At 39.8% G+C, this 22,685-nt stretch overlaps 1 pseudogene; it reads left to right on the top strand.

Annotated features, from left to right (window-relative positions):
- Window positions 1–468: 468 nt before the first annotated feature.
- On the top strand, window positions 469–8,272 carry LOC131976737 (uncharacterized; annotated as a pseudogene).
- Window positions 8,273–22,685: the final 14,413 nt, after the last annotated feature.

Genomic DNA, 22,685 nt, shown 5'->3' on the forward strand with positions numbered 1-22,685 from the left:
AGATGGATTTGCCAGTGCTGGTTAGAGACTGGAGGAATTGTCTGAAGTGTGACTTGGTCACCTCGGAGTGTCGGAGGGATGAATTGTTGACTCCGACGTGGAGCATAATTCTGTGGATGGAGGATGGCAATGTGTCTAACAAATCGGGGAGTTTTTGGAGGATGACTGGGACTCTGGCTCTGGGGGGAAACAATATGTTACGGCATTAAAAAAGTGGATGTGTCGCATAATTAATAAGAGTCCCCAATGATTAAAGTAGTCGGAGGAAAAACGGGGCGCGGGGATGCCGAGTGTGGGGTGACTTGTGGCGATGGGGTGGAGAAGGCGGTAGGTGGGGAAGACTTCACTTCCAGTGCCGCGGTGCAGGTTTAAACAGGGCCGTGGAGCGGAAAGTCTTGCGGTGAGAAGAGCGCTCATGTGTGGCGGTCGAGGACCTCGGAGGTAACAGTGAACCGTAGGATCTCTGGGATGGAGATGGAGAAGGAGGGGGGTACACTGGAGTTCATCATCAATGGGAGGAAAAGTGAGGGGTGCAAACTTATTCTCCAGCTGGATGTTGTGGTGAGTCGCAGGGATTTGGGAGCGTCTCCCTCTCCTTCTGGGAGCAAGGACCAGGTGCCAGGGCACAGGGTCCGATGGAGTGGAGCTGGTCAAGGCTCTGGACCTGGCACCGGAGGAGAGGCTGCTGCAGCGGGTGCAGGAGCGGCATCTGAGCCCGGAGGAGCTGCGTCGGAGCCAGGCGTGAAGAAGGAGGGAGAGTTTGCAGGTGATGGTATCCATTAGCATTTTGGCCTCACAGATCTGGTACAAGGTGGATATTCGTCCTTCCAGTTCTGTGATCCTCTCAGCAAAGCGAAGCGGGAGCAGCTGGTGCAGCCGGAGGGAGAGGTAAGCGGAGCCATGCTGTGTGTGGTGTTAGCCTCTAGCTAGTCAGTTTCTCCTGCTGGAATCTGACATGACAGCTTCTTCTTGGTTGCACATCTCCTCTACCACCAGGAACTGGTGTTCAGAATTTTTAGGATTTTGTACTCAATGTCCAATTCAAGAGAACTTTTATAGAGAGCTGAAGAGAATGAAAAATATGTTATAAGTTGAAATAACCCCTTGTCACATTTGAAAAAAGATGAACATTTCACTTTGGCTTCACTGATTAAATTAAGGTAAATTATTTACCACTTGTGGTTGTTTATGTCTAGAGGTTGAGGGCTCAGGTTCAGGGAGCTTTCCCTCTTCCTGAAAAATTATCATAGCAATGGAAGCAATTTATTACAGGTTATGCTATCGGCACTTGAAGCAGCCATTTGTCCCTTGTGCAGACCACCACCATTAGCAGGTAGATCTGACAGAAAAGCCAAGAGTGCAAACTTTCATCATCTGTGTTAGAATGGAAAAATAAAAAAATAAAAAATATTTGGAAACAAAAGACTTAAGTTTACCGCCAAAGCTCTTGGTCGTCCGGAACCTGAGAAAATAAGAAATGTAATTTGTCTATTTAATGTATGATCAGCAACCACAGATGGCATCATAGTGTATAAGAAAGGTTGGCATCCTATACAGAGGTGAAACCAACAACTGTAAATAAAGTAAATACATTTTATACAGACATTTTTATCCCACAATAATCAGGCTATTAGCTTTGTTAGTGATCAAGTATATTAATATTAACTGATTTAAACATACCCCGTACAGATTTCCTGTGTTGGGAGCTGCCAATCCGATGAGACGCCTCCTTCCATTTCTTTTCTTATTTGCTGTAAGAAGTATCATAGCTATGTCTTTGATCTTTGAATAGGCCTACCAAGCCAAATCCTACAACAAACTTATTAAAGCACTTGAGTCTTGTAGGCTTCCTGTCAACCCCTGAAAAAACGTGGACCTTAAACCTGCTTACGATTTTGAATCATGTTCTTTTTAATTTTGTTTGTTTGCAATCTGTTCTCACGTTCGTTTCACTCCGCTGGGGTTACAAGCTGAAAGAATATAAAAAAATCAGCCAAGCAACACATTAAAGAATAGGAATAGACAAAAAATGTAAGCCTATATTTGTTACTTGTGCCTCAATAACATGATATATATAGTATGAATATTGATAAGCATATTAACTTTGTTAACTTTGTTGGCAGCTGCTGTGTTCCATTTTGCTTGGATGATTGGATGTTTAGATTCCTCATATTTATTCAGAACTATTGGCTGTCTATATATATATATATATATATATATATATATATATATATATATATATATATTACCAGTGGCAAACAGCAGGGTTAAGGCAGCATGAATGCCTCAGAGCTAGCCTTAGGCTTGAGGAGAGGGGGGTGGGCAGACCCACCTGTCTTATTCAGGGCCAAAGCTGGATGGAGACATGGTAAATACTTGTACCGATACTTGCATAATAAAGACAGCTTATGACTAAAAACCCTTCCTCTTTCTGCATTCAGAATTTACAAAATGAGATTGCTTGAATAACATTTCTCTCTCAGCTATCCTCTTCAAAGACTTATGTCTTCACTACAGATTGAACCCTCGGTGACCAAGCAAACTTTCTGTCCATCAGTGTCACAATACGGCAAATAATGCAAACTGTGAATAATGTTGAATGGCAAGGAAATTCACTTCATCCCAGCCATTTATGTGGACTTCAGAGTAGAATAAAGGATTGGAGCACACTGAATGATTTGTAGCCTTCAGTGGTGCAAACAGACATATGTTTGAATTCATTCAACATCATCAAAGACATGATGCAGATATACATACAGTCACCTAAGAATAGGTGTACATTTTTCAATTCTATTTCATAATACACAGTCGCCCATGTTTGGAATTTAGGATAACTGTTTTATGAATAAATGATACCTTGCACGGGGTGTCAAATATATAAAAAAAATCAAGAAAAAAAGGGCATTATAGTAAATGCTATCCTTACCATAAGGATATCAAATATGTAAGGATGAACCTGAGCAACACTTGTGTGTGTCTCACAGTTCAAAAATGTGGTTAAATGGCTATCAGAATGATACATAATCATCATAAATAATTATTAATTATAATAAATGATATGACTTGATTTACTCAAAGTCACCTCAAAAAGGGGCACCACTCGGTAAAACAGAGAAAAATATAGCCAATTCACCTAAATCAGTCCCATAAAGTTACAAACTATCAATTTGGAACACTGAGTAATATTTAATGTAATAATTATAATCACAAGGCACAAGTGAGATCACAATGTATTCTCATCAAGGGACCATCTTTCACTTTCTGCTAGTTGCAAGCATTGTGGCTTTTCAAAATAAACTTCAGTATCCACAGGAAAATGTTTACTTCAGGCGGTAAAACCACTTGACTAGGATTAGCGTAAAAGTACAGGGTTCTACAATTCTACAATGTCATTTAGCAGACGCTTTTATCCAAAGCGACTTACAATTGAGAGTCAATACAACACAAGCAAAGGATAAGTCAAGAAACATAGCAAGAGTAAGTGCCATGGGTTAAGTTTGAGTCCATTAGGATGAAAGTGCTTTTAGATCAGGTGAGCAGTCAGTGTGATACCTGTCGTTGTCATCTGTGTAGATCAAGTGTTAAGGTGTTCATTAAAGAGTTGGGTCTTTAGTCCTAGTCTCTTCTTAAGGACTGATAAGGAGTTTGGAAGTTTGTTCCACCACCGGGGCACTACAGAGGAGAAGAGTCTTGTTTGAGACGTAGAGCCCTTCAACGGCGGAGTAGCCAGACATCTTTCACTCGAAGAGCATAATGGCTGGGAGGGTTTGTTTGAACAAAGGAGTTCAGATATTTCAAGACCTACTCCTCGGTGAGTGGGTGTAGAGAGGTGAGAGAACCTCGGTTAGGTTGTAGCAGCAGCTGTAGTTGGGCAGGGTCAGAGAACTGGTTACTGATGGCATAAACTTTATGTTTCACGAGCGGGTTTGGATGTTAGAAGACAGAGGTTGTTAAGAGAGGAGGCTAGAGAGGAACAGAGAGTGTCTGTGGCCTCTTTAATAGCAAGTGATGGAAAGACTAGAAAGTGTAGTTCAATATCCTTTTCTGGACGACTTCCTGGTGTGTGACTTGTCAGGAGTCCTAGTGCGAAGCCACACAGAGGCTTTGCTGGTACATTTGGTTGCCCTCAGGCTGCATTTGATTGCAGAGAAGAGCTGCCTAGCCCTGGCCAACTCAGTCAAGCATCTGAGCCTTATTCTGGACTCCGTTGCCATGAAGCCATGCTTAACCCTGACGAGAAGGAGGGCAATCAGGGAGTGCATCACAGACTGTGATAGATCAGTGTCAGTGATTTGGTGCCAGATTATGTTGGGACCCTTTGCAGCAGCTGCCTAAGTGTTACTACTAGGGGTGTGACAATACTCTCACGAGACGAGACGAGACACGATATTGGGTTCACGAGAACGAGACGAGATTTTAAGAAAACTACAATGACAAAATATATGACTGGACCAACAGACTTTTATTTAACATGCATTTTGAAATGTTTTATTTATAACTCTTTACATGCATGATGTAGGCATGGGCTTTTAAAAGTTAAAATAAGATAAATAAATAAAATAAAATCCCCCAAAGGGATTAATGAGACTCCGGAGGTGACGTATGGTAATCGCTTAGCAACAGTTTCGACCGTGATCCCTGATCACATACAAGACGGATTAAACATGGGAAACTGTGGCTGCTGTCGCTAACTGCACAACATCAGCAACTGATCAAAACAAACCAGCATGGCTAATTATCATAAACATAGCGATCTTGAATTAACCGGCATCGCTAACTGTGCACAGAGTGCTTGTTGTAAACAAACAGAGATTGCTAAGTGAACACCTCCTGCAGCAGCAGCAGCACACACTGTACTGCTACAGAGCTAACTGTTAGCCTATTAGCAATTTGCAGACTCCGGCTCTGCAGCAAGGAGAGACTGCTGCAGGTGGACTGTGCCGCTTAGATTCGTTCTTTCTCTTCTGAACGAGCCTCTGCGACGTCATTCTGGCTGCTTGCTGTTTCCCCTCCTTTTCTTCTTTTCATTTTATTGCCCCCACAGGTCACAAATAGAAGTCTGATAACTCACAAATCTCGCGAGAGTGATTTCTAACGAGAAATATCGTCGACTTTAATCTTGCGAGATCTCGTGGCACTAGATCTCGTCACACCCCTAGTTACCACTGGACCTCTTGCACACTCACCTGCTCCAACATTGGTTTGTGCACCAGAATGTGTGTCTGCCCGTAGACAAGGAGATGATACTTACCCCTTCAGAGTAGGGGTGGGCGATATGGCCCGAAAAGATTATCACGATATTTCAGAGTATTTTCGCGATAACGATATTCTTGACGATATTAAAAAATACTGAAAAATATATAGAAAATTATTTTTTAGTCTGTATAAATAAAAAAAAATTGTACAACAAAATAAAAATCAATCATAAATCTAAATGTAGTGTAAATTGCAAATCTCAACAGTTGCCAAATACAAAAAAAATACTTAATTGAGTATTAGCAAATAATAATAAACAATAACCTTCTAGGGCGTCTGGGGGCCCCCTGGGAGAAAATTTTGCACATTTTATAGTACAATGTGATCAATCTCGTCCACTTTGAGAGCTAAATGGGAGCAAACACCTCACAAACACATCATTGCCTATTTGAATTAATTATTGAAAAGGAGAATAAGGGTTCTTCTATGTTTTATTCAAGCCATCTTATTTTGACAGTCTTCATGTAATTTCTGTGGTGGATTCTGTGCTCTTATTTTGAAAGCTGCATTTGTATAGCAACAGGAAGTAATAGTAGCTTTTTGTGATTAAAACAACTTTAATTGTTAGCTAATGTTAGCTCGCGGCTAACGAACGGCACAATGCAACAGTGTGTTTGGACCGTTTGGATCTCTGACAGGACATGTTGATAGTATTTAGATCGGCTCACGCACACACAGACGCACAGAGAGAGAGTGGGGACGGGACTGATACATTACAGACAGGTAGGTGCTTGTTTTGAAGCGCAGTGGGAGGGCAGCTCGGTATATTCAGTGCGTGTGTGTGTGTGTGTGAATGCGTGTGCATGTCTCGGAGGAGGACAGAGGGGTGGGTCGGGGTTTTGACTGACTGACGGGTGACAGACACTGCTGAGCAGAGACACAACGCAAAATAACTATGTTATGAAAAGTGTAGATATACTTTCAGTAGCTTGAAATGTGACGTTAGCGCAGCACAAGAGACTCTGGCGGGCCGCCAAGGTCTAGGTAATTAATAGGAAATCCTTACGACACTATGTCAAGAAGTAGGGCATGTTGCCAATATTGTGATATGCATTTTTTTTACCCATAAAAAAAATATACCGGTATAATCGTGAACGATACGACATGGCACACCCCTACTTCAGAGGAAGGTCTCAGTGGCTTTGGAGAGGTTTGGAGCATTGGAGGAGAGGCCAGCCAGAACAACCTTCACCATAAACCACAAAGCTGCAATGATCCACAGGATTCACACAAGGAGTTGAAGTCCCTCATAATGCAGTGCTCGCAGGCCAGTGAGAAGCACTGCTTCCTTGGCTGATCCGCGAACCACCCTGAGAAGGAAACTGGTGACTCTCCACAGAGCCGAGTGGCAAAGAAGGCGCAAGAAGGAAAGAGCTCCTTCATAGCCAACCCCTTTGGCTTCACAAAAATACTACTAGGGCAGAAGTGCAGTGGGAGATTGGCTTGCTTAAATGAAGGAATTAATCTGCAGATCCAGACCACATACAGTGACACTGATCGGCAGCAGGAGCTGGACCGTTGCAACATCCTGATTAATTCACCCTCAACCCTCAAGGAGTTCGACAGCTATGAGCCATTCCTGAAAGAGGTCCATGATGTTGTGAGATGTGCAAAATCAAGCTCAGTGCCTGGTCTGAGTGGATTTTCTTACAAGGTTTATAAGAATTGTCCCTTGTTGCTGAAATGGCGAAGATCCTGCAAGTCGAAGATCCTGCAAGTATCGAGAGGAGAGAAAAAGTTTTGCAGCAATGGTGATTAGCTGAAGATGTCTAGATCCCAAAGGAGGAAGCCAAGACAATCAACCAATTCAGGATCATCTCCTTGCTAAGTTTTGATGGCAAGATATTTTTCAGCACAGTAGGAAGGCAGCTGACAGACTTCCTCTCCCTGAATGGCTACAATGACACATCAGTACAAAAGGGCGGCATGTCTGGCGTGCCTGCTAGAGCATACAGGAGTAGTGAACCAGCTCATCAAAGAAGCCCGGGAGAACAAGGAAGACCTGACAGTGTTCTGGCTTGACCTGGCAAATGCCTACTGCCCCATCCTTAGCAGTTACATCAGAGTGGCACCGGCCGGAGGTTGGCATTATCACAGGTTGCATCATCTCTGTGATCCTTTTTGCCTTGGCGATGGATATGATTGTCAAGTGTGCTTCTGATCAGATAGGCAAGGATGAGGTTCAAGCCTCAAATTTCTGGTGCTGAAGAAGGGCAAAGACATTGACCGATTCCCCTCCTGCATCACTTCTGCATCGGATGGACACTCATGCCAACTTTCTCTGAAAAGCCAGTGAAGAGCCTTGGCAAGCTTCAACAACAGCCTGGAAGATTCTGCATCAATGCAGGCAACCTGCCAAGAGCTTGAGAGCTGGTTGAGAGCAGTGGACCGGTCAGAACTTCCTGGCAAGTTTAAGGCCTGGATCTACCAACATGGTATCCTGCCAATGATTCTCTGGCCCCTGATGGTGTATGAGGTCCATCATCTATGAGGTCCGTCATTCTGGAGAGGAATTTCAGCAGCTTCCTCAGGAGATGGATGGGATTGCTCAGGAACCTCAGCAGCATCACCCTCTACGGGAACAATACCAAGCTTCAGCTGCCCCTGAAGTCCCTGGAGAAGGAGTTTAGGGTGACTCGGGCCAGAGAGGGGATGCTGTATAGGGACTCCAGTGACCTCAAGGTGGCCCAGGCAGGGATGGAGTTGAAAACTGGGAGGAAATGGCAAGCTGACGAATCTGTGCTGAAGGCAGTGTCATGAATACGCCACAGAGTCCTGGTGGGAGCAGCTACCCGGGAGAGAGCAGGTCTGGGAACTTTCCAAACTCCCAACTACGAAAAAAGCCAAGGGAAATGAAAGGCACAGGCTGGTCCAGGAGGAAGTGAGAGCAATGGTGGAAGAGCAAAGGTACAGCAGAGCTGTCAGCATGAGGCAACAGGGGGCCAGGACAAGGGGAGAACAGAAAATGACATGGACTGATCTCACAGCCAGAACCAGAGCACCTCAAGTTTCTTGATGCAGTGTGTGATGTCCTGCCCAGCCCATCAAACCTCTGTATATGGATCAAAGCACAAATTCAGGACTGCTCGCAGTGCACATGCAGGTGGACATTGTAGCAAATCCTAAGCTGCTGCCCAAAGGCTTCTGCGCAGGCCCAGTTCACCTGGTGTCATGACCATGTTCTGAAACCGATTGCAGAAGCCATCAGCATGGGAATCAAGAGCCACAGACAAGCTCATCTCTCATCCCAACTTTGGATTGGGAGCGGAGATCCATAGTGTATAGGCAATGCCCGCTGAACAGATCTTGCGTCCGATCAACCACGGCTGGGTTTCGCCAAGGTGAGGGTGTTTGATGTTGTGAGACCCGAAACACTAAATGACCTCAGGTTATATCACTGATGATGTGTTTAGGAGCATCCAAGAGTTTGTATTTTATTTAGGTTTTTGTATTTTATTTAGTTTAATGTATGTTAACAATCAATCACGTTTTAGACCGCATTCAAACTGTTTGGATTCAGTATACGCATATTACAATGTTGATATTCTGTTCTGTAAAACTAATGTAGATGTATGTATATGTAATTATATAAAAAAGAAGGCTTCGGTGTCTAGCTCGTGCCCATGATGAAAGAAGCCATCTGACAAAGCATCGGTATCTGACAAGTTGGGATGAGAATGCATGGATTAGGCATACCACACAGTACACTGCCACATGATGACTGTGTTACAGCTTTACACAGCATATACATCATGTAGTCTCCAAAGATGTGACTTAATGCTGCCTCAATGCCTAAGTATCAAGTTATTTTTCTTGCTTCATATTCAAAGACAGTAGAGATGAGACCACATGGAAACAAATGGAAAATTTGCAAATGAGGTGTATCTGTCAGGTAGAACTGGCAATTAAATTCCTGAGGTTGTCTTGGATTGATCTCTTGAGGTGTTTTCATATCTAGAATTTTTCCTGTCTCTGTTCAAGTTAGGAGATGAGATGTTGCTTAACAACATGTATGTACTTGTTCAGGTAGGTTTGGACAAGTTGTAGTCAATTGTGGTTTATTAACTGAAGCCAAAGACAAAACAGACATTTACTGGTCACACGCTAAGTCTACACTCAAAATAATGAAACATTGACTTTAACTAAAATTATTTTGTCAACAGGTTCCACGAAAGTGTATTATGTTAGTTAAAAGCGAAAATGTTAAGTTCAACTAACTTAATGAACTTGTATTGCATTAACACAATGTGAATTGACCCAACTAGATAAAATAACTTATGATCAACAAAAGATATTTAAGCTTACCCAATCTAATTCAGTTATGTTACATGGACATAAATAATATATTTAAAGTCTACATACTTTACATTTGTCCTTTAAACATGTATCTTATTAGTAGAAGTAAAATAATAAATTTGAGTTCAATTTATTAAAATAGGTTTTCATCCAATTTATTTTATACTAATTAGTGTGACCTAATTCTAGTTTGTCAACAGGTTCCACACAAATGAATTTAGTACACCCAACATATTTTTGGTATTTCCTTTATTCACCAATATGCATTTAACATTTTGTTGCCACTGGGTCCAAAATACAACCCCACAACTAACCCTAATATACATTAGGGTGCAGCATGGTTCAACACTAACAGTTGTAAAATGCCTTTATGCAGTCCAACAATACAACAGGCTTGCAGTTCTTTTTTTTCTCCTAACATCATAATAACGTAAGCATAAACTCCTAACACACATGCTGCTGTCAACTTTTATTTCTAATATTATGGAGGGAATACCATGAAATGTAAGTATATTAACAAACATGTCAACTTGTGTTGCAGCATTGTTACATAAACTATATAAACACTCCTGAGGCAGCATAAACAAACAAAAAATCCAACAAAACATCCCTGATTTGCCAATATTATTGCATAACAATACAACAGGGCTTGTAGTTCTGTTTTTTTGTAACAGCATAATACTGCCCTACAAAGTCTAACTGCAGTAACTATGCAAAGGGTAAAACTGAGAAAACTGCTTTAAAGTGTTTTTTAACTGGCCAGCCAAATGGGTTATAGGTAGTTTAGTGATATAATTTCTACATGTATTGATGATTTAATTTTTATGCTCAAAAATCATGATTTATTTGACCTTGACCCCAAAAATTTAGTTACTGCATATAATTTTATCTCACTTTTTTACTTAATCACTATCTGGATAATAATTTCCCTAACAAAAATAAACTTTTAATGTCGATTATTTTCATGTTTAAATGAGTATATGTATCCAAAGCAGACTGTCGTAAGTGCAATTACTGCTTGGTTTTGAGTTGGATTTTGTGGTTAAAACTCAATTTTGACCAAAAATATAGTTACTGCAGTTAGAATTTGTAGGGCAGAAAAGTCAAACCATAACAATACATGTGCTGCTGCCAACTTTTATTTTTGTATTGTGGAAGGAAAAAAAACCTGAGACAATTTTAGTGCTGCATGGTCTCTCAATTCACTTGTCACCTATTTTTTCATCAAATTTTCACTCACTTATGGTCGTAGTTTTCCAAAACTTTTCAAGTCAATGGTTGGTTCATTCATACAGTTTGTTCTTGAGCATCTGTACCTTAGTTGAGAGTCTGCTTGCATCCAGTTGAAGGAAGACCTTCTGAAGTACTTCAAAGAAGGCTTTCAGTTCCTTAGGATAACTGAGGTTCAGTGCATATATTACGCCCATTAAGAGTGCACATGCAGAGGCGACGTCTCCCAGGTCATGTAGAACTTCAACACCCTCGATCACTATTCCAACATCAGCTGGGGGAGTGGTGGCATCACCTCCCTCGACTTTGACGCTGTAGATGCCAAGGGTAAGTTGCTCAAGCTCCCTCTGTACAGCAGTACCATCAGCATCCTTTACATAGGAGAGAAAGAAAGGACAAACAATCTATGAATTCTCAGATTTCGTAGAATTCCAAAGATTAATTTTTGCTTTAATGAAAATAGCATGATTATGAAGGTATTATTGGTGAAAAAGATTTGAGCGTCTAACAGTAGAATTGTAGTTGTGTGCAGTGGTTTGTATCTGTGTAAGTATGAGTTGTGTACTTGTACAGAGATTAGCATGTATACATACACGCATACAAATTACTGTACACAACTACAAATTCTACTGTTACAGACGCTCACACCTTTTTCACCAATAATATTTTCATACATGATACTTCAAAATGTGCTTTGTGTAAAAAATAAGATGAAGCCCCTTGGATAAGAGGCAAAATGTCTTCAAGACATATAACCAAGTGCAGTTGATCAGATTCAACAAGAATAGTTATTCAAGATTTGATTTATTATAGGCAGAAACTAAACTATTAACCATCTGGCCCAGTTTTAAAATCCTTCCGTTTCCCAATGAATATATTATAAACAAAAAATAAATAAATAGTATTTTTGATAAGGAGAGAGGTTGACTGAAAGATCTGTGCAAAAAAAAATCTGAAAAAAATATTTATCTGATGTGTTTTTAGAGCAGTTGTTTCTAGAGGACATTTATGTCCTTAACAGGTGAAACTGATGGATTTTTGGCCACACTGAAGTATTGACCTTAGAAAAAATTTTTAAACCAAATTTTGAAAATTTACATAAAAATAAGCTATCTAGCCAAAATTCATGCTATGTCATACAGTGAAAGTTATGGCCAAAAAAATGAAACAAAAAAGGGTTAAAATTACTAACCAGGTATTCTTTGAAGAGGATATTCGGGTCTTCGTTCAGATAGATACAAAGTGCCCTGAGGATGCACTCCCTCCTCTTTTCAACAGCTTCATTCTAAAGAGAGGGAAAAAAAATACAGAAATATTAGGGGTTGGGGTTTTTGACTGTTAACTTTCACTATACCTGTCAAAACTGACTAGTCAACATCAACTTGTGGTTCCTTTATGTCCTCTACCAATAGCAAAACATACCTGTGTGATTGGGACCAAAGTCCTGCTGATTTTAGACCCTGCAGAGCCTCATTTCTTCTTTAACACTTTGATGAGCTGGGCAGTGTGTTGATCAAGCTGTGAATGGAACTTTGAGACAAGGGGACCTGTAGTGATCCTCACAAATTCTGCTTCCACCTGAAAACATTATGTCCACAAACAACATATTATTGGTACCTACTAAAACATTTAAACAGACATACTCTCATAAGAATGTACAAAAACAGGCTGTGCTCTAAACAACATCTCCTGTGCCATGGTTACGTTTTACACAAAATGATTAACATTCCCATATTACATTTTATAAAAAGACAAAAAATATTCACTATAGCTGGGATTCAAATCTGACCTCAGGCCCTTTGATGCATGTCAACCCTGCTCCCTCCCTTGCCCTTCCTGTCTCTACACTGTCACTATCCAATATAGCAGAATTGCCAAAAAAAAAAAAAGCATTTAATACCTCTGCCACATTGAACAATCCTGGCCATCTGATCTTGAACTCCACAACCATGGGCTTGTCTCTGACGACCTCCTGTCTCCTGTATGCGAAGGTCTTGGCCATCTTTTCTTTGACAACTTTATCATTATGTCTCTTCTTGACCTCAGATAACAATGCTAATCTTTCACCTTCAAGGCTGTCCTGGGTTGATGCTCAGTTCTGGACACCCCAAGTTTCGAAGCTTTGTCCTGTAGTTTGCCATCTTATACTTGAGGCTTATTTTCCAGCCGTAGAAACCAGTGAAGGATCCCTGTTCTCTCAAACATGGATGTGCTTTGATTAAAGCTTCAGCAACAGATTCAATTTCTAAGTTTGAGGGATATGCTTTGAACTTGATGATTTCCTGTGCCAGACTTTCCAAGATGTCTGATTTAAGTTTATGACCAGGGGACAGAAGAACTCCAATTGATATGAAGGCCTGGTTTGCACTTCGAAGTTGCATCTCCACGTCATATGAAAAGTTTGGGATTTGGAATTCTTTGGGCCAATGAGATCGAGCAGTTTCTGAATCAGAGGAGAGTATTATTGTATCAGAAGATGACAACAAGGATGTTTCTTCTCCACTCTGGTTCATGCTACCTTGGCTGAGGTCTAGAGCCTCTGACAAGTGGATGATTTTCACTGTGCTCTTGTCTTGAATGTCGCAAATTTGGTTAAGGTTAACAAACTCATTATCAAAGTCACTGTCCATGTACTGGAGTCTAATGTCCCCTTCTATATCAAACTGACGTTTGATCTCATTTGAAAGATCCTCAACAGATTTTGGCATGCCTGATTCTATGGTCAGTTTTTCAGCATTGTTGGAACCAAGGATAATCCGCAGTTTTACTGGTGCAGCCATCATCCAAATGTGTCAATCTAGAAAAGATAAAAATACAAATATAAAGTCATTAAATATGTATAAATTAAAAGCATTTGAATTCGAAAGTAACCAACTGACTTTGATCATATGTAAAACAAACAGGACACTGAGCAATCCACAGACAGAAGCCAGTGACAATGATAGTAGCATGGAAAATGAATTGTCATACTATGGTTAGTTGTGCTCAAATTAGTTGCTTTAGGTTGGAAGAGGTGATATGACATTTTTGACCAAATACCTCAATATTGATATTGTGATGATATAGTGGGGATGACTATGGTGCTTCCACAAAATATTTACACAATGACATTTTTTGATAAATAATAATAATAATCTGTAACGTATTTCTAATAACTATGTGGATAAAGGCAAATAATTGCCAGTTAAGAAAATGTCATAATTTTACTGCAATGTAGCCTTTAAACCTAGGAAGACACAACACTTATGTCATAGTCTGATATTACAATACCCAAAATCTCAGACAATATCTAGTCTCATATCACAATATCAACATAATATCAAAATATTGCTCAGCCCCACCAGTAACATGGAGTTAGTGCATGCACAGAAACAGGTTAGTAAGCAGCCAAGTGGAAATAGGTGACAGGTGTTATTTTAGTATTAGGTGCTCATGCTAGTGAGAATAAAGCGCACATTTACTAAACATTAAAGCCATTTACTCACGTATTCAACACGTGCTTTTAATATGAGGATATCTTTTAAACGTAACCAGTCGAAGGGGCCCAACGACGTAGTCATGTAATAGGTACTTCTCTGCCAGCTAGATGGCTTCAATTTGTTTATTCTTCTTTGAAAGAATAACATGAGAGAAAGTGTGATACAGTATCATAGCTGGGCCCGAAACACATTCTTTTGAACAGCATATCATACATTCACAGTAAATGCAACTCAGTGGTGTGGGAAACTTCACTTACTGAGTAAATTAACTGTAGAGGTATTTTATTTGTTGTTATGGTCACTTTTGTTGGTACCTGATTTCTGCAGCTGTAATTCAAAATGAAATTCACACCAATGGTACTTCTAATCTTCAATGGCAGCACAACATTGCAGGACCACAATACATAGCTCCTCCTTGGGACTGTCTGTGTCACACTTTAAGAATAAGCCTTAAGCCCCTTTAGCAAAGCATTAAAAAAAGTAAAGGAAAAGTAAACACAAAAACAAAACTGTTGGTTAACAGTTAAGGAAATATACTTACATATAGTTCTATGGCCAGTCACGTATTCAAACATGAATAGGTTGAAGAGCAGCCTTAAATTGTAATCTTCACCTGCAGAAGGCAAGAGGGCCAGATTAGAGTTAACTTTCATAAATTCAGTGAGGGGGAAAAGAGGCACACTCAATTTTGTAATTTATAACATGTAAGCCAGTGCTAGCATCTCTCACTCTGTCTCTCTCTCAGCAGCAGCACCGCAAATAACTTGCCCTTTTCATAGTGTGGTCGCGCAAATGTCTGCTATATTGCCGGAAAGATCTGTTCGATAGTCAGAGCAGCAGAAGTGCTGCGCAGTAGCACAGATAGCTTTGTAACAGTACAGTGTGTATATGCTGCTGCTGCAGCAGGAGGTGTTCACTTAGCGATCTCCGTTTATTTACAACAAGCACCGGACACTCTGTGCACAGCTAGCTACGGCAGCCGCAATGGGTGTGCTGCTGCTGATTTGATGACTGTCGGACCAAGTGGGAGGTGTGTGTTAGACGTCACGCGCCACGTCAAACATGTCGCTTACAGGTGCCACGGACCGATAACGTACCACCACCGACAACTGAAGCCTTGACTGGTAACAACGCCGACCGGGTATCGGCCCACTTGCCTAAAGCCACCGGTGCTTTATTTCAGTGCTAATTTACCGTGCTACCTGTTAGTCCTCGAGTAACCTGTTTCACAATAACCCCCCCCCCCCCCCCCCCCCCCCCCCCCCACACACACACACACACACACACACACACACAACTTTTAATGTGAAGCTCGGCGAGATAAAAGCAGACCGACCTAACGTTAAAGTAGTGTAGCAAACGTGCCAGACCCACCGCTCTAAAAAGACAAGCACTTCAGAAATATAGAACGAGTGTTGTACCACAAATACACAATTAAATCATGCTCAATAATAGGCTAGTAGAATAATAGACATTGGTATGGATGAAATGTGTCCACCTACCTCTCGAACCGTTGGCAACTTCACCGCCAAACACAAGGATTGAAGCTGGTGAGTTTGCGCATGTGCAGTCTGAAGCACTTATATCTTCTTCTTACTGCCACCTTCTGGATGTAAGAAGTATTTCAACCATAATTCACTTAAATTAAATTATTTGTGATTAACCAATGCATAATTATTCTGTTCACATAACGAAAGACACAATTACATAGACTTTATTAGATATTTAACTTAATTAATTAATTAATTAATAATTAATTAATATATTAATTAAATATATTAATATTTTAACTTAACAAACACATGTATTTTAAGTAAACTGAAAACATAAAATTAATATACAGTGGACAACCCACCTAATTCACTTTTTTGAGTGTAGGAAACAATGTTTTCTAAAGAACCCAGTGGGATTACTGTAGATTAGGTAGGCAGAAAAGGGATACCACAAGCCACACAACACCTTTGGTGAAAAAAGCCAGTAAAACAATCAGTGAAACTTTCATCACCATCACAAACAAATTCACATTGAAAAAAAATATGACTAAACGTTCATGAGTCACTGCTGTTGAAGGCACTAATTGTCTTACTTTGTGTTTCCAAGACTTTTAGTCACAATTTGTGGTCATCATCGACAAATGGAATGGCTCAGTTCTCATGGACTTTTTTTTCCGGACAGAAATGTCTTGCAAGAAAAAGAAATTAGTCAAAGATGATATAGTCTTGTAGAAAGCACAAAATATAAGAAACATTGATTGTATTAAATTTCCAAACACACCAGATCGCTGATGATTTTTCTGCTTCACATGAATGAAAAAGAGTTTAACACAACTCAGCTGTGTTTATAGACTTGACATAGGTTATATCACATTTGTACTAAAGCAGCTGGCAACAACCTTGTTTGATCACCACTTTGACACTGCTGTCAAAAGTTCCAAAATGTGTCTTTAATCTAAATCTGGCACATTAAAGCACTAGCAGCTCAAAAATGCTGTGTGAATGAGACTTGTTCTCACCAACATCAGCCACCGCCTGCCAGAGTTTTCCCTGAACTCATAGCTGTGTCTCTGGCTGACTTACCCCTCTGTCTGGGTGACTGAGCAGTTAATTTTCACCCTTGTCCTCAGAGTGCCTTCACAGACTTCCAGTAGAGTGAACTGAGCTGTGTAAGCTGCACACAAAGTGGCGTTTGGTGTTAATTGTTACGCCAACGGTCGCTCTGTGTGACGATGTTCTAAATTGTAGAGAAATGCAATTAACACGCAGCAGCGGGACATTAAAAGCCATATTTGTCACTGTCAGGATCTAAGTAGGCGTTGGAGAAGATGCCCCCTCACCCCCAACCATTTTTGTTCTCCTCCTCCTCTGCTCTGGAAGAGGGAACAACAGAGGAAAAGGAAACAGGAGATCCTATGTTGGGAGCTCCTGCTATGATTGTTATGTCAGCTTTTCTGTCAACTACACTGGAGACGAGTTCTTATGTTGAGAGTTCATAAATCTTCAGGTCCAACTTTATGTCTGATAACAGATAGCACCATTACCCTAGCCCTCCACACTGCCTTTACCCATTTTTACCATTTTAATATTTATCTCAAGATCAGCAAAACCAAAGACCTGATTGTGGACTACAGGAGGTGAAAGGGAAAATGACATATGGTACATAACACAACACGATAGTATAACCCTACCACTTAAGGAGGAACCTGTACGAAAAAACAAAAATACAGTCAAGTCTCAATGATTGTCGCCCAATTGCTCTGACACCAATTGCTATGAAGTGCTTTGAAAGACTGGTTCTATCCAACATCTAGGCCGTCATCCCCACTGATCTGGACAGCCACCAGTTTTCTTACTGTGGAAACAGATATAAGGAAGGTGTTTAAATTTCTCTTCATACCGCTTTGAACCCCATAAACTGGTAAACAAGCTCAACAACCTGGGATTATTCACTATATTCTGATGGTTTGTGGCAGCAGCGGAACAAATCAATGCCGGACCGGGGGCGGGGCACATGACCGGGCCCTTTAAACCCAATAAAGCTCATGATAACGTAACCTATTTTTTGGGCAGACAGCTTAGAGTCAATTTATGTTTCTTCCGGTTTAGCATTTACAGTGTATATGTGGTGGGTTTATTTTGGAGTGGTGGAGCGGAAGTGTATGTTTTTGTGTGCTGCAATAATGTTTTTGTGTGCTGCAAAATGAGAAGTGAAGAAGACTAATAAGGGAGCGCACGTCCTGTTCAACAGCGGAGCCTCCATGTTTTTATTTTATAGTCTGTATAGGTGTCCATACACTCGGTTACATTGGTGGCAGCAGTTACAACAATAACATCGCTTTACAACATGCTCATGCCCACGACAGCCGGGCTTACAAGCATTACCACATTTTTGACACTTCGGTTATGTTAATCAAACGGACATGAAGTATAACAAATTGAGATAACAACAAAAACATTAAGCTACCTGGCCCCTAATAATAAAACAACACAAATTCAAAGCAGTTCAGCACCACGGATAGAGACCACATTATTGTTGCCAGCATTCCCTTTACCTAGAACCTCCCTGTGTCCCCTGAATGCCAGGTTGCATGAAGCCAGAGTAAGAGTTACATTTACAATGCCCTCCATGAGGAGGGGGCTGCTGGTCAAGCACCAGGTCCGGCTCTACCCTGGAGCAGCTAGCAACTGCTGAGTCCCTAACATCACCGCTATACAGCCGAGATAGAAAGAAGGGGATAGCTAGGCAGCTGGGCTACTACAATACCAACAACCATATCAACAGTCTATTAATAATAATAATAATAATAATAATAATAATAGGTGTGATTTATATAGCGCCTTTCACAAACCCAAGGACGCTTTACAATGGATAAAACAAAACAAAAACTAACATTGTATAGTGATTGTTAGAATTGCTACCTGTAAATCTGGCTCCCTGATGGTGCTGTCAGTATTGGCGGACCTTAATCGCTAACAACAACGTCAGGTTCATCTCCAGGAGGACGAACAAAATATGTGTCCAGTTTTTTTAATTTAGCATTTCCTTGCTCTCTTTTTTCAGTCAGTGGGTCGCTGATGACGTTTTCACCCAGAATACATTTGGTGCCAGTAGCACCGTTCCACTTGTAAATTTGCACGTAGTAAAGTTAACTGTGAGAGTGAAAATGAAGCCAGTCATGATGCAGCACAACATTTTATTAAATATTTAACACTTAACTCCTTGTAAAGTTTTTACCAACCATGACTCATCCTGACTGGGCACAACCTATACAAGCCCATACATATCCATTACATCTGGCAGTTGTGAACATAAATCTACTCAAAGCCACCTGCGGGAGGTGCTGTTTCCATCTTATTGGAATAAAATGGGGCTTCATTTATTTCAACAATTTTGGCAGCTTCCACACGTGTTTGTTAAGTATGTATGTTGTGATATTTTGTGTAGCCAGATCATTTGAAGTTGTATGCTTAATCTTGCTCTACAGACTTTAAGTTGTACATGTAAATTAACTTTAACTCATTTGATTTGCTCACACACTAATCCATATAAAATATACTTTAAGTTGGCCTCCTACAAACACATAGACTTTCAAGGCCGCATGGTCTATTGTTCTCCAAGAACAAAAGGGCTTCCACCATTTTGATTTACTTAAATGACCGCCCTTGATCGGCCATTTTGTTACACATAATCTTTCACCCACATTTCCACTGTAAATAGTCTTTAAGATTAGCTATTGTGTGTTTTGCTTGCTTTACTTTGTTTTAGAATAAATATATTTTTGGATCAATACGCTTCTCCTTTTAATGTTGCACATGAATGAGTGATTCGCTTAACCTCTGCCATGAAAATAACTCAAAAATTCCTTCAACCGTTACTAAATATGAATAAGATAATTTGATTATAATTATATTCATAATTAATAATCAATGTTCCAAATTGATAATTTGTTAACTTTATGAGATTTGCTATCTTTCCTCTTTCTAAGTAAAGAGGTGGTGCCCAGACAGTAACTTTAATTTATTTAAAGTATGAATATTAATTTAGTCAATTTCTGATAGCAAAATTGATCCAAATAAGTAGACACCCATTACATCCAGGGTGCCCCCTGCTGGAGGCAATTTGTATCTGCAATCAGATACCCCTACACTAACATACTACGTATATTCGAACATCTAACATGCAACATGCAAACCACCATAGTGCAAAAATGCATATTGTACATCAGTTTTGTGATCTGCTACATTTACATTGAGGCAGTTTGTTTTAAATGTCTTCATTTCAGCTGTCAGCATTGACATGCAATTATCTTGTTTATATGTACATTATTTAAATCTGCATTCATTCTTACTTTATAATGCAATTGTTGAGAATAATTTTCCATTGGAATAATTAAATCACTATCTTATCTTATAAATGGAATTGTCCTGTAATGAACAATAGGAAAATAACTGGGACCAGAACCAATTTAAAATATTATAAATACATATTATTTCTTCAAATTGCAAAAAGTGTATTTTGTGTTAATTTATCCTTTAATTAAGTCTTCTTCATGCATTTTTATTATTTTTGGGAAGGTTTGAATTATGCCTGTTCCGTATGATCCATGACAGTGAACACACCGTTGCCCTTATTGTATTGAAATGGATAGAATTATACATTAAGTTTTTTGAACAGAACAAGCAGACTCCTTCTGCCCCACCAGCTATGATAATGAAACATCCACAGAAAAATAAAAGCTGTGAGTCTTCACTGTGATTGATCACCTGTCTCAGATAAGTTCCATGTCAAATCTAATAACAAAACTTTCCAAAACAACAGTCTGGTCTTAGAAATTGAGAAATTATGTCTGTGTGGCATCATGTGAGAATATATAAGAACAGAGCACTCACAGCTGGTAGTGAATGTGTAAGGTTGAATGACTCGACCATATGCTCCTATACCAACAAGATACATCTTGACTGCTGAGGAAAATGGTGGAGACGATTTGTTACTGTACCAGCTACGTCAGCTATTTGAAACATCTTGATTCAAACAGTTTAGCAAAACAAAAAAGTCATGTTGCTCTGCTGCTGCTAACATGAGAATAATGATACATTGATAAACCTTATTTTATGAATCCCCTGAAGAACTACTTTGTATGTATTCTGAGAATTGTCTGTTTCTTATTCTCTAGGTCTTTGCAAAGCATGTCATTTCTTTGTATGACTCCCTCCTTCTCATTCTCTCAGCCCAGCTCTGCTTTAACTTATGCAAAGTGACAAACCATTCAACACTGTTCAGGTGTACTATATTCACTTCTCAGCTCCTTTTCTCTTTGTCTCTCACACACACCCAACCACGCATAGTTGTTTTTGTGTCTGTGCACACACCAGTGCACGTTATAAACACTAGGGGGCAACGCAATTCTGTTTAAATCTCATTCAACTCATCAGGAAGTGAGTGCCTTGAGAACAAATCATAAGAGTTAAAAGTTTACTAATTTGCAGGCATTCACAGTTTCCAAAATGTTAAATTTATTCAGTCATATTTTATATGCATTTTTTTAAACATATCTGTGAGGTGCTCCTGTGAAACACATCCACACTATGGCCAAAATTATATGGAAACACACCACTTTGTATTTGTGGTTTTAAGGCCGTTTATCTTTCCAATTACAGGAAATCTATATCAGTTTAAAGATATTTAATGGTTCCCAAACTGCTGTGCACCACCTGAATTGATGTTGTCATTGTGGATTGGAACATGTTGTTGAGGGTGGTATAATTGCATATAATTCTCTCTCCCTGCCAATTGGTCTGTTTATGGATTCACATGCATGTTGTGGTCTCTCTATTTTTTCCTTCAAACACAAAAATAAGTTTTGATACAGATTTATGAAACAGAGAGAAACAGAAAACATGAGAGTGCAAATGTAAGACATTTGGCAAGCATACAGTCAAAACCAAAACTAAACTTTAAACTAAAATTTGATATGTTTTTTTTAAGGACTCTACAACTCTTGTGTACTGCTGAATGCTGAACATAATAATTTAACTAGTTACTTCGTATGATGTTCTATAGTTAAAAATCAGTTGCTGTTTGGAGAGTAATGAGGAAAGTTTCATCAAAATTTTATTCATTTCTGCAAAAAGAACCAATAAAACATTTTAAGTTGATATAATTATTTTTCAACTTGTGTAGCTGAATTGTATATAGAAAACATTGTATAAAGTTTCCCTTTTGTCTAATAGCACATGTTTATAGCCCAGTACGCACGCCCTCAGTTGACAACATAGTTTTGAACTATAGTGTAGTTCTAACTCTCTTGTAACATTTTTGTTTTTGTTTCTTTCCTATTTTAACATGACAAAGTTAAGCTAAAATGCTTTACCTGTGTTGGGCCCTGACCTCAACCCTACGATCTTATTACTATATAGAGCCGCTTCTTGCTAGTGGACTATGCCGATTCATTGTCCCTGCATCCACATAACTCAGCTGCTAAGATAGGAAAGCTGTGGCTTGTGTTTGTGGGGTAATCAACGTCAAAATCATCATTGGGCTGTCACACTAGGAGTAATGTCTGCTGAAGGGTACGGGATGACCAACAGCCACTCGTCACGTCAGAGAGGAGAATAAAGCTAGCATTATTCAGCATGGTAGCATTAAAACAAACTTATCCATATCTCATGATGTAGACTCACTTGTTGGGTGGAGGGGGAACTAGCTATAATGCTAGCCAATTTTCCAGCAAATATGCTAACGTTACTTTTTTCCTGCTGGCTAGCTCAGCTAACATTAGCTGCAATGCAACGAGACTGTTTGCAGCAGTGTGAACTGTTTAGTCACAGCGAGGCTGAAGCTGCTGAAAGAAGTCGCAAAAGATTTGACTTGTTAATCACCAAGTACAATTTTAGAACATTTACTACGATCATATGCCTGGGGTTTCTT

The sequence above is a fragment of the Centropristis striata genome, chromosome 8 (assembly GCF_030273125.1).
Source record: "Centropristis striata isolate RG_2023a ecotype Rhode Island chromosome 8, C.striata_1.0, whole genome shotgun sequence".
Lineage (NCBI taxonomy): Eukaryota > Metazoa > Chordata > Actinopteri > Perciformes > Serranidae > Centropristis > Centropristis striata.